The following is a 9,059-nucleotide window of genomic DNA, read 5'->3' on the forward strand; positions in this document are numbered from 1 at the left end:
GTTATTCAGACCAGCACCATCCCAACTTCCACTATCTGAGGTCTCCCCGCTTTTGGCTTTCGAAGGCCCATCCGTTTGCCTCTGAGCAGTTTCACATACTCGTGATCCGTCTGTTCAAAGTTCTTTGCAACTTTCCCTCATGGCACTTGTTAACTATCGGTCTCAGGGACATATGCAGCCTTAGATAGAGTGTGCCACCGACTCATGGAGACCTTCCCATGCAACCCTACACCAAGGAGATCACAACCGATGGAGAGCATCAGCTATAAGCCTTGCACCTAGTCTGTGTCTCAGTCCCATTCAGGAGAGCTTGCAACGCCGTCAACAGACCAAATGATATCTCCTTTACTCCACATTTTTTAGATTCCCTCTGGGACCTCTGATAATGCACGGCCGGCAACTCCTTGCAAGAGTAAGGTGACTTCGTCCTGCGAACATTGAAAAGAAAGCATTCTAGTGCATGCCTGCCGCCTTCCTGCATGTGCCAGGCATCTCTGTATATGACTGTCCCCGCAGGCAAGAAAGCATTAGAACCGACATTCCATTAGGGGAAGTGCTAATGCTTTGCGGGATCAACATACTTAATGATCATTCTGCAGGTTCACCTACGGAAACCTTGTTACAACTTTAAACTTGCTCTCATTGATCAAGTTTGGTCATATTTCGGGCACGACGCTGCAATAGGATGGCCACACCATCCGCTGGTCTGAAGATCTGATTAATCATTCACTCGGTAGTAGCGAAGGGCAGTGCGCAAAAAGGGCAGGGAAGTAAACAACATGAGTTTACGATTCGTGCTTACTGGGAATTCCACGTTCCAGGGGAACAATTACAAGCCTCTATGCCCATCAAGCACGAGGATGATGGGGTTACGCAGTCCTTCCAGACAGCAATGAGCATGCTATTTCCACCAGTGTGCAAGCCTGCGACCCTGGCACCAAAGAGCATCACAGAATTGTTATTGCTCTGTCTCGTGCGGCTAAACTCCTCTTATCGCACTAAGAAGACCGATCACCGAAGTCGGTCGACTTGAGTGATCAGTTCCCTATTCAGTTGGATTCAGACTCGTTATTAATGTGGTTAATTCCGATAATGATCCGAATTAGCCAGACAAATCGCTCCACCAACTAAGAACGGCCATGCACCACCACCCACTGAATCAAGAAAGAGCTCTTATTCTGTCAATCCTTCCAGTGTCCGGGCCGGGTAAGTTTTCCCGTGTGAATGCCCCCGTCTGTCCCTCTTAATCATTACCTCTTGTTCGGGAAACACACCAAGTTGTTCCTAAATCCTTTTCCTTTATTCAATGCACCATTACTCTGGCGTGCGTTAAACGTGCTTAAAGCACTCTAATTTTTTTCAAATTAGTCACCCAAGCAACACAGTGAAGAGAATCAAAGAAAACCGCCGAGATTTTTCAGGTCGGGTAGTGGACTACGAGGTTTTTAACCGCAACAACTTTAACATACGCTACTGGATCTGGAATTACGGCGGCTGCTGCTGGCACCAGACTTGCCCTCCAATAAATCCTCCTTACAGGATTTAGAGTGCACTCATTCCAGTTGTGAGGCCTCAATAGAGTCCCGTATTGTTATTTTTCGTCACTACCTCCCCGTGCCGGGAGTGGGTAATTTGCACGCCTGCTACCTTCTTCGAATTAGGTAGCCATTTCTCACACTCCCTTTCCCGAATCGAACCCTGAATCCCTGTTACCAGTTACGACCGTGGTAGGAGTATAACCTACCTTCGACAGTTGATAAGGCAGATATTTGAAAGATGCGTCGCCTGTATGAGACCGTGCCATCTGCTCAAAATTATCCAGACTCACCAGGAGTTTCGTACCAAAGTTTGATTGGTCTAATTCTAATAATAGTGCTCGTTCCCGAAGGTCAGATCTCTGCTGCATGCATTAGCTCTAGAATTACCACAGTTATCCAAGTAAAAAAAAGGTACGATCTGAGGAACCATAACTGAATTAATGAGCCATTTGCAGATTCACCTTGTTATGCATGTAATCCCACATTCATCTTTGATGGAAGCATATGACTACTAGCAGGATCAAACGGGTAGCATTCGATCAACGAATGCAACCACATAAGGTTTAGCGACTGAATCAATCCAGTTGGACAGGGTTTAACTTGTTCCTTCATGAGAGTATGGTAGGCATTCTTGATGTCTGTTGGGGTCTTTGCAAAAACTTTATTTGTATTTCATTGAAAGACATGGATATTTCCATCTATTCAAAATTAATATCTCCAGGGCATTTCAGTGTTCTCACTAAAGCTGACGGAGAAATGTTTCCCTGGCATAGTACATTGCAATGCTGAAGGAAAGGCTGTGTGTACCATAGATATGCACAAGAATATGATTGAATCTAGTTCGAAAGGAATTGACTTGCTTTTAAAAGAAATGAATTTTTTCATCACAAAAGTCTGCAGGCTTGTTTACAAAACTCTTTCCTCTATTAGTATTCGAAAAATATCCATGAATTTGTTAAACTAACCAAAATTGATATGTATAGAGCATTTCTGACTCCTCACAAAGACAATACGGAAATGCTGTTCGTACATTGTGCTTAGCACGGAAATGCTTTCAATATGCTTTACAAATACGGAATCAACTGAAGTAATCCAGTTAGACAGAAAATTTGTTTTGACACGATGATAAATTCTATTCTCTCCAAATCTCTCGTTTTTTCAAAAACTCGTACCCAGTTTGTATTCGAAAATAAACTTGAATTTTCCTAAAGAAAATTGATGACTATAGCGCTTTCCCTTGTACGAGCTAACGAAGACAGGGAAATCCGCTGCGAGAGTAGTACATTGGAATGCCATACGGATATGTTATTAACGTCGAACCTACAGAGAATGGACTGAATAAATCTAGTTCGAGAGGCTTCACGTTGTTTCTGCGCGATTATATTTTCGACCATATCCATGTCTGTAGGTGTATTTGCAAAACTCGTTTCTTTATTCCTATTCGAATGAATGAAAAAATATTTACCTAGTGCACTGAAAAGGCATTTCAGTGCACTAGGTAACGCTGAAGGGAAATCCACTGGGAGAGCAGCACATTGGAATGCCGTACGGATATGTTACCTACATCGAAAATTCACGGAATGGAATGAATACAATCCATTAAGACAGGCATTGAGTTGTTTCTGCAGAATAATATTTTCGGTCATCTCGATGTCTTAAGGAGTCTTTCTAAAACTCGTTCCTCTATTCCTATTGGAAAGAACAGGAGAAAGAGGATTGCCTACTGCTGTTCTTTCAATTTGTTGATTCAAGTTATTTGTAAAGGAGAAATAGCCAGAATATATTACAAAATCAAATATTTTTACCATGTCTGAAGGAATGGACAATCCTCTTTCTCCTGCTATCTCCAATTTCTTTATGGAACATTTCGAAAAATATATCTTCGACATTTCTCCCAGACCTATTCATTGGTTCAGATATGTCGATGACATTTTTGCTATTTGGAATGGCTCTTCTGATGAACTTCAACAGTTTCTCACTATGTTAAATGCACTTCATCCAAGAATCCAGTTTACCCTTGAAATAGAATGAAATAAGCAGTTAGCCTTTTCAGATCTAATTCTTCGCCAACCAGATGTAACCTGCATTTCTCAGTCTATAGAAAGAAGACTCATACTGGCCATTATATCCATGCTGAATCTCATCATCATCCCAGTCAAAAGACAGGAACTATTAAAATACTGGTTCATCGGGTCCACTCCTTTTGTTCTTCAGACGATCTCTTACAGAAAGAACTGCAATATATTACTTCATCCTTTGTATCTAATGGATACGAGAATTCCTTCATCAAAAGAACTTTGAGTAATTTTAATATGTCTTCATCTTCAAATACAGAAGAAATAACACGCATTCCTATCCTTTATGTACACGGCATTAGTGAACGTATAGCAAAAGTTTTAAAACCACTGAATATTTTTGTTGCCTTTCGACCAGTAAGATAAATCTCCACCTTTCTTACTTCTCCTAAGGACAAGCTTCCACATTTTAATTATCCAGGTGTCTACCAGATTCCTTGCTCTTGTGGATTATCTTATTTCGGACAAACAGGAAGTTCTGCCTCTATTCGACTAGAAGAACGCCAGTCTTATATTCAGTACCTTAAACCTGAACACTCTGGACTTGCAAAACATGCCATCTTAACCAGACATAGAGTCCACTGGACAAAGACAAGAGTCCTTCACAAAAGTCGGTTCCTCATAGAACGGCTTTATAAAGAAACGTGTGAAACTTTACTCCACTCTGCTAACTTAAACAGATCTGATGTTTACATCTATCACCTTTATGGGAGATAATACTTTACAAATTAGCTAATCTTTTCTAACTTTTCATTGCATATATAGGTGTTTTTTTTGTTAGGAAATTTTATCGACCTTTTTTTAGTTATCTTACACTACCAACTTAGGTGGCGCTTTTTGGAATTGTCAGTTATTGTTTTATTTCAGCTTAACATGTACTGAAGATGACACACAGGCGAAAATTATACTATTAAAGATATCTTTTTACGTGAGATTTTCCATCATTAATTTTGTATTTATACAATATGAAGTGAAGAAAGTATGAAAGGATTTCGTATTTTGCGCTGCCAAATTGTACAATAAAAACAAGCAGCAAAAAAGGAACATAACTCATAGGTATTTAGTCTGATATAACTTAGATTCCAGTTATGGAGCCAATGGCAAGCAACTGTGTTTCTTACTCTAGGAAACTGAACGTAGCTAACATACGCCAGGTAATCTAGTTAAGTGTTCTTTTCAGCGTGAAGGATTATTGCCCCTTCTAATGGACATGACTGTCAAACTGCACTTCTTATCCATGTTCTTTCAACAGGTGGACAGAATATTATCCAGGTTTCTGGACGTGTATATACATCCAGAAAAGAAATGGTACTCTTACCTACATGAATTTTAAGGAATACAGGAGTTTCTGTTAGTTTATATTCTAAGGAAAGAACAAAGTATTTCAACTGAAAGCGAGAGGCCTCACAAATTTTTCAGCAGGTACTAGTTTTTATATTCTGAATTTAATATTTAAAAATAAGTATTTTATTTTGCAACTATAACTGCGCTGTTGTTTTATTGTTCTTTGTGAGGAGTAAGGTTTTAAAATGTGCCCCATAGAGAATGAGGCCTCCAGATTGTGCCTAATGGTAAATGCGGCCCTGTTCAAAACTATTTTTACTGTTCTGGTCTACTAAAATTGCGAGTAAATAACACCGCTGATAATGAAATTGTGAGGATAGATGGCAGTCATCTGTGTTACTGCTATCTTCTCAAGGTAAGCAGATATTAACTTGAATCTCTTTTTCTTTCTTCATCTTTGGCATGATCAGAAGTAGGCTGAATGATCTCTCTCGCAGTTGGCTCATTTGGGAGTTTCCTTTTGTAATCTTTATTTTCATGCTGATTACTGCTACACAGCAGAACCCCTACATGCAGAAATAAAGCGATGACTGTCCGCGCATCGCTTTATTTCTGACACTTAAAGTAACGAAAGGGATTCAGAATGTTGAGCTTGGAAGGGCAGTTGACATACTCGTGCTTTCACTGATGTGGAAGATTTCCGAAAGTAGACATTTTTTTAGATTTACGAGATCGTTCCTATTAAAGAATTTATTGCGTTTTATTTTTTTTTCTACCTTTTGTGATTCCATTGAGAAGGAACTACACAACCCACGTAAAGCACTGCAAGTTAACAGCAAATTTTTAGAAAAGCCGGGAATGAATCACCGTTTGTGTCCGTAGTAAATTGAATCCAGATAAGTGATTTAAAATTTTAAGTCTAGTTCAGATAGCCAATCAAGAGCTTAAGGATCTGCCTCAAAAAAGTCTCTCAGGTCACCAAGATAGCTCTTATGCTGCAGTTCTCCACAATGTGCCGGATGGTTTGATTTATGGCCCCACAGTCACATTGGGGTGTAGGTTATCTTCCCCACTTATATAAGCTGTCTGCACAGATACCATGTCTTGTGCGTATCCTATTTAGGCTTTTCCATAGGTCACGTGGAAGCTCAATCCCTTTCGGATTTTGGTTGGGAAGGATATACTTGTTCAAGTCTAGTGGCGATTTTTCTTTCCAAGTTTCTAGCAATTTTGAATTAACATTGAAATTGCTATTTACTAGTTCTTCAGCCAGTATTAGTGGAGACCGTCGGGATTTAAGGTGATTCATGTTTATATATGGGAGGTCTTCATGTATCAGCAACAGGGTATTGATGTTTATTTTTTTGGATTCTTTTACTCGAGCATTTTGTATGAGTAAGTTCGGTGGTGCAATATTGCTCAAAGTTGGAAGCCAGTAGAGGGGGGGGGGGTGGATTTAACACAACCTGTTATTGTCCTCATCACTGCATTTATTTGTGTGTCGCTTTTCTTGATATGAGGACTGTTTAGCCATACTGGTGAACAATATTCTGCCGCAGAATAGACTAAGGCCAACGTGGAGTATCCCAGTGTAATAGCAGAAGAACCCCATGTAGAACCACACAGTTTTTGTATGATGTTATTATGGGTTCTGATCTTTGAAGAGAAATTCTCCAGATGTCTTTTGAAAGATAGTGTTCTGTGCAGGGTAACACCCAGATATTTATGGAAATCTTGGTGCTGCAGCATTGTGTTGTTAAAGATGACCTGAAGTTTTCTATTTGCTAATTTGGTGTTTCAATGAAAAGAGCTAACCTCGGTCTTATTGAGGTTTGGTGTTAGTCTCCATTTATGAAAGTATTTCCCAATGGTTCTAAGGTCATTTGTGAGAATATCTTCTGTTACTTCAATGCTCTTGTGTTGGATGGCGAGGGCTATGTCATCAGCATAAGCAATTTTTTTTCACCTGGTTGTCGGTAGATCAGATGTATATAAGTTGAATAAAATTGGTGCTAATACTGAGCCCGGTGGGAGCCCATTGTTCAGCTTTCTCAGATTGCTCATTTTGTTTCCCAGTACCACATGGAAGAACATGTCAGAAAGCATGTTATCAATAAGTCTTATGATGGATTGGCATGGTATGACTTGTATCAGCTTGTATAGCATCCCCTCTTTCCATACCGTGTCGTATGCAGCAGTAAGGTTAACAAACACAACAGAGGTTTTCAAACATCTCTGGAAGCCTGCTTCGATATGGGTAGTAAGGCTTAGTACTTGGTCCGTACAACTACGTTGAGTCTTAAATCCTGCTTGCTCAAGAGGGATAAATTCAGATATTTTTGGCCCAATTCTCTTAAGGAGTCTCTCGAGGAGCTTATAACAGCAACTGAGGAACGCAATTGGACGATAGCTCTCTACTTGATTTTGAGGCTTGTTGGGTTTTAATATGGCTATTATTTTAGTTCTCTTAAAGTCTGTTAGAAGGTTTCGGGTCCTTAAAATGTGAGAAAACAATCTTGATAGCCATTGACGAGCATTTTTTCCACAGTTGACCAAGAATTCAGGGTGAACACCATCAAAGCCTGGAGCTTTGCCAGTTTTCACCTCCTTCAAGGCCTCAGTTATTTCGTCTGTGGTAAATTCTCTTGAAAATTGGGAACTGCCATCTGCACTTTGTCGTAAGTTTTTGAGCGTTCGTTTAACTTCCCGTTTGTGTTGATGATCTCGAGGGGCTCTAGACAGCGAGGTTATTCGACGACAGGCAATTTGATCTGGAGTCACCAAAGGATATTTGCGAGTGATTGGGTTACTTCTACCTAACTTCTTTAATAGGCTCCATGCTTTTCTACTTGATTTTTAAAGTCAAAGTCCTCTATAGTTTTTATCCATTTTTCTCTGCGCTAATTATCAAGCTTCTGGAGTAATTCGTCCAGTATATCACAGTCACCAGATTCCAAGTAGACTTGGAACAGCTCTTCGCAGTCGTTATACCAGCCAGGTATGTATTCCTTTCGGAAACCCCTTGGAATATAATTCTTCGCTGTTGATATGACTGCACCACTATACCATCCCTCCGACAGCTTTTTCGAGTTTCTCCACTGTGTCTACGGTCGGATTTCGCTCTGGAACCAGGATGTAAGGCAGGACCACACCGCTTAACTGCATGTAAACACCAGGGCTAAAATTCTAAGCACCACTTTGTGGTGCTTAGAATTTTGAAGTAGTCTGATTTCCAAAGAGATGCTGATCCCCCTGGAAATTCTGCATGAAAGACAAAGGCACGTGTTAAATCTGTGCACATTTCATCGCACAGCTGATTTATCTGTTTCTTTACTGTTTGGTATCTAATTGCCAGTATTTATATTATTTTTGTTTATTATGTTTTATTTGTATTAAATTACGAATGAAAGTGAATTTGTTACTTACGATGTAAAGGTAAGGAAAGCCATTATTAAAAAATCTGTCTGAGTAATGGCTTTGACTCATAATTTTTATCATTGACTTTTTAAGGGTATTTTGTTATCTTGCAAATAAATAAGCAGCAGGAATTTAGACGCACGCACACACACGCATAGAAGAAGCTGAACAAAATTCAGGTAGACCTCACTAACAGTTCCAAACGGATTTTTATTCCAAATCAGAAGTAATTTGGATAAAGTTTTTGTTTCAAGTTTGAGTGATTTGGTTTCTGAAGATAAGATTTCAGTGCAGATTCACTGAATTGGAAAATCAGCAGACGTAATTTTCTTCAATGACCTGCGAAAATTGAAGTATAAAATGCTCAGCAACAGCAACTATGACATTGATATTTCCAGACTGACAAAAACAAAACTGAACTTTTTTGTTTTCTTGTTTTTGGACTTCATTTCAGTTAATGGCGCAAAGGCATCAAAGGTCATATTGCGCCAGGACACGGATCACAGCACTAAATTACGCTAGCTGGTTAGTAGGACAATCACAAACATCCATGCCCTTGGCAGGATTCGAACCAGCATCCTTATGGCTGGAGAGAGAGTGATACGCTAATTACTGGGCCAACCACGCCGGCTGTTTTTCGAGATACTGCTTAAGTTCATTCGAGTAATACGTGGGAGATGTAACTTTTAATTGTGACCGGAGTAATATCATGTCGGGAATTATCCTCAGATGCTTGAGAACATCT

The 9,059-nt window shown here is 39.8% G+C and overlaps 1 pseudogene; it reads right to left on the reverse strand.

Moving 5' to 3' along the window:
- Positions 1-582: 582 nt before the first annotated feature.
- On the reverse strand, positions 583-2,069 carry LOC150092105 (small subunit ribosomal RNA; annotated as a pseudogene).
- Positions 2,070-9,059: the final 6,990 nt, after the last annotated feature.

This window comes from Typopeltis vanoorti, unplaced genomic scaffold (assembly GCF_054136105.1).
Source record: "Typopeltis vanoorti isolate ZY-2024b unplaced genomic scaffold, IOZ_Tvanoo_1.0 HiC_scaffold_666, whole genome shotgun sequence".
NCBI lineage: Eukaryota > Metazoa > Arthropoda > Arachnida > Uropygi > Thelyphonidae > Typopeltis > Typopeltis vanoorti.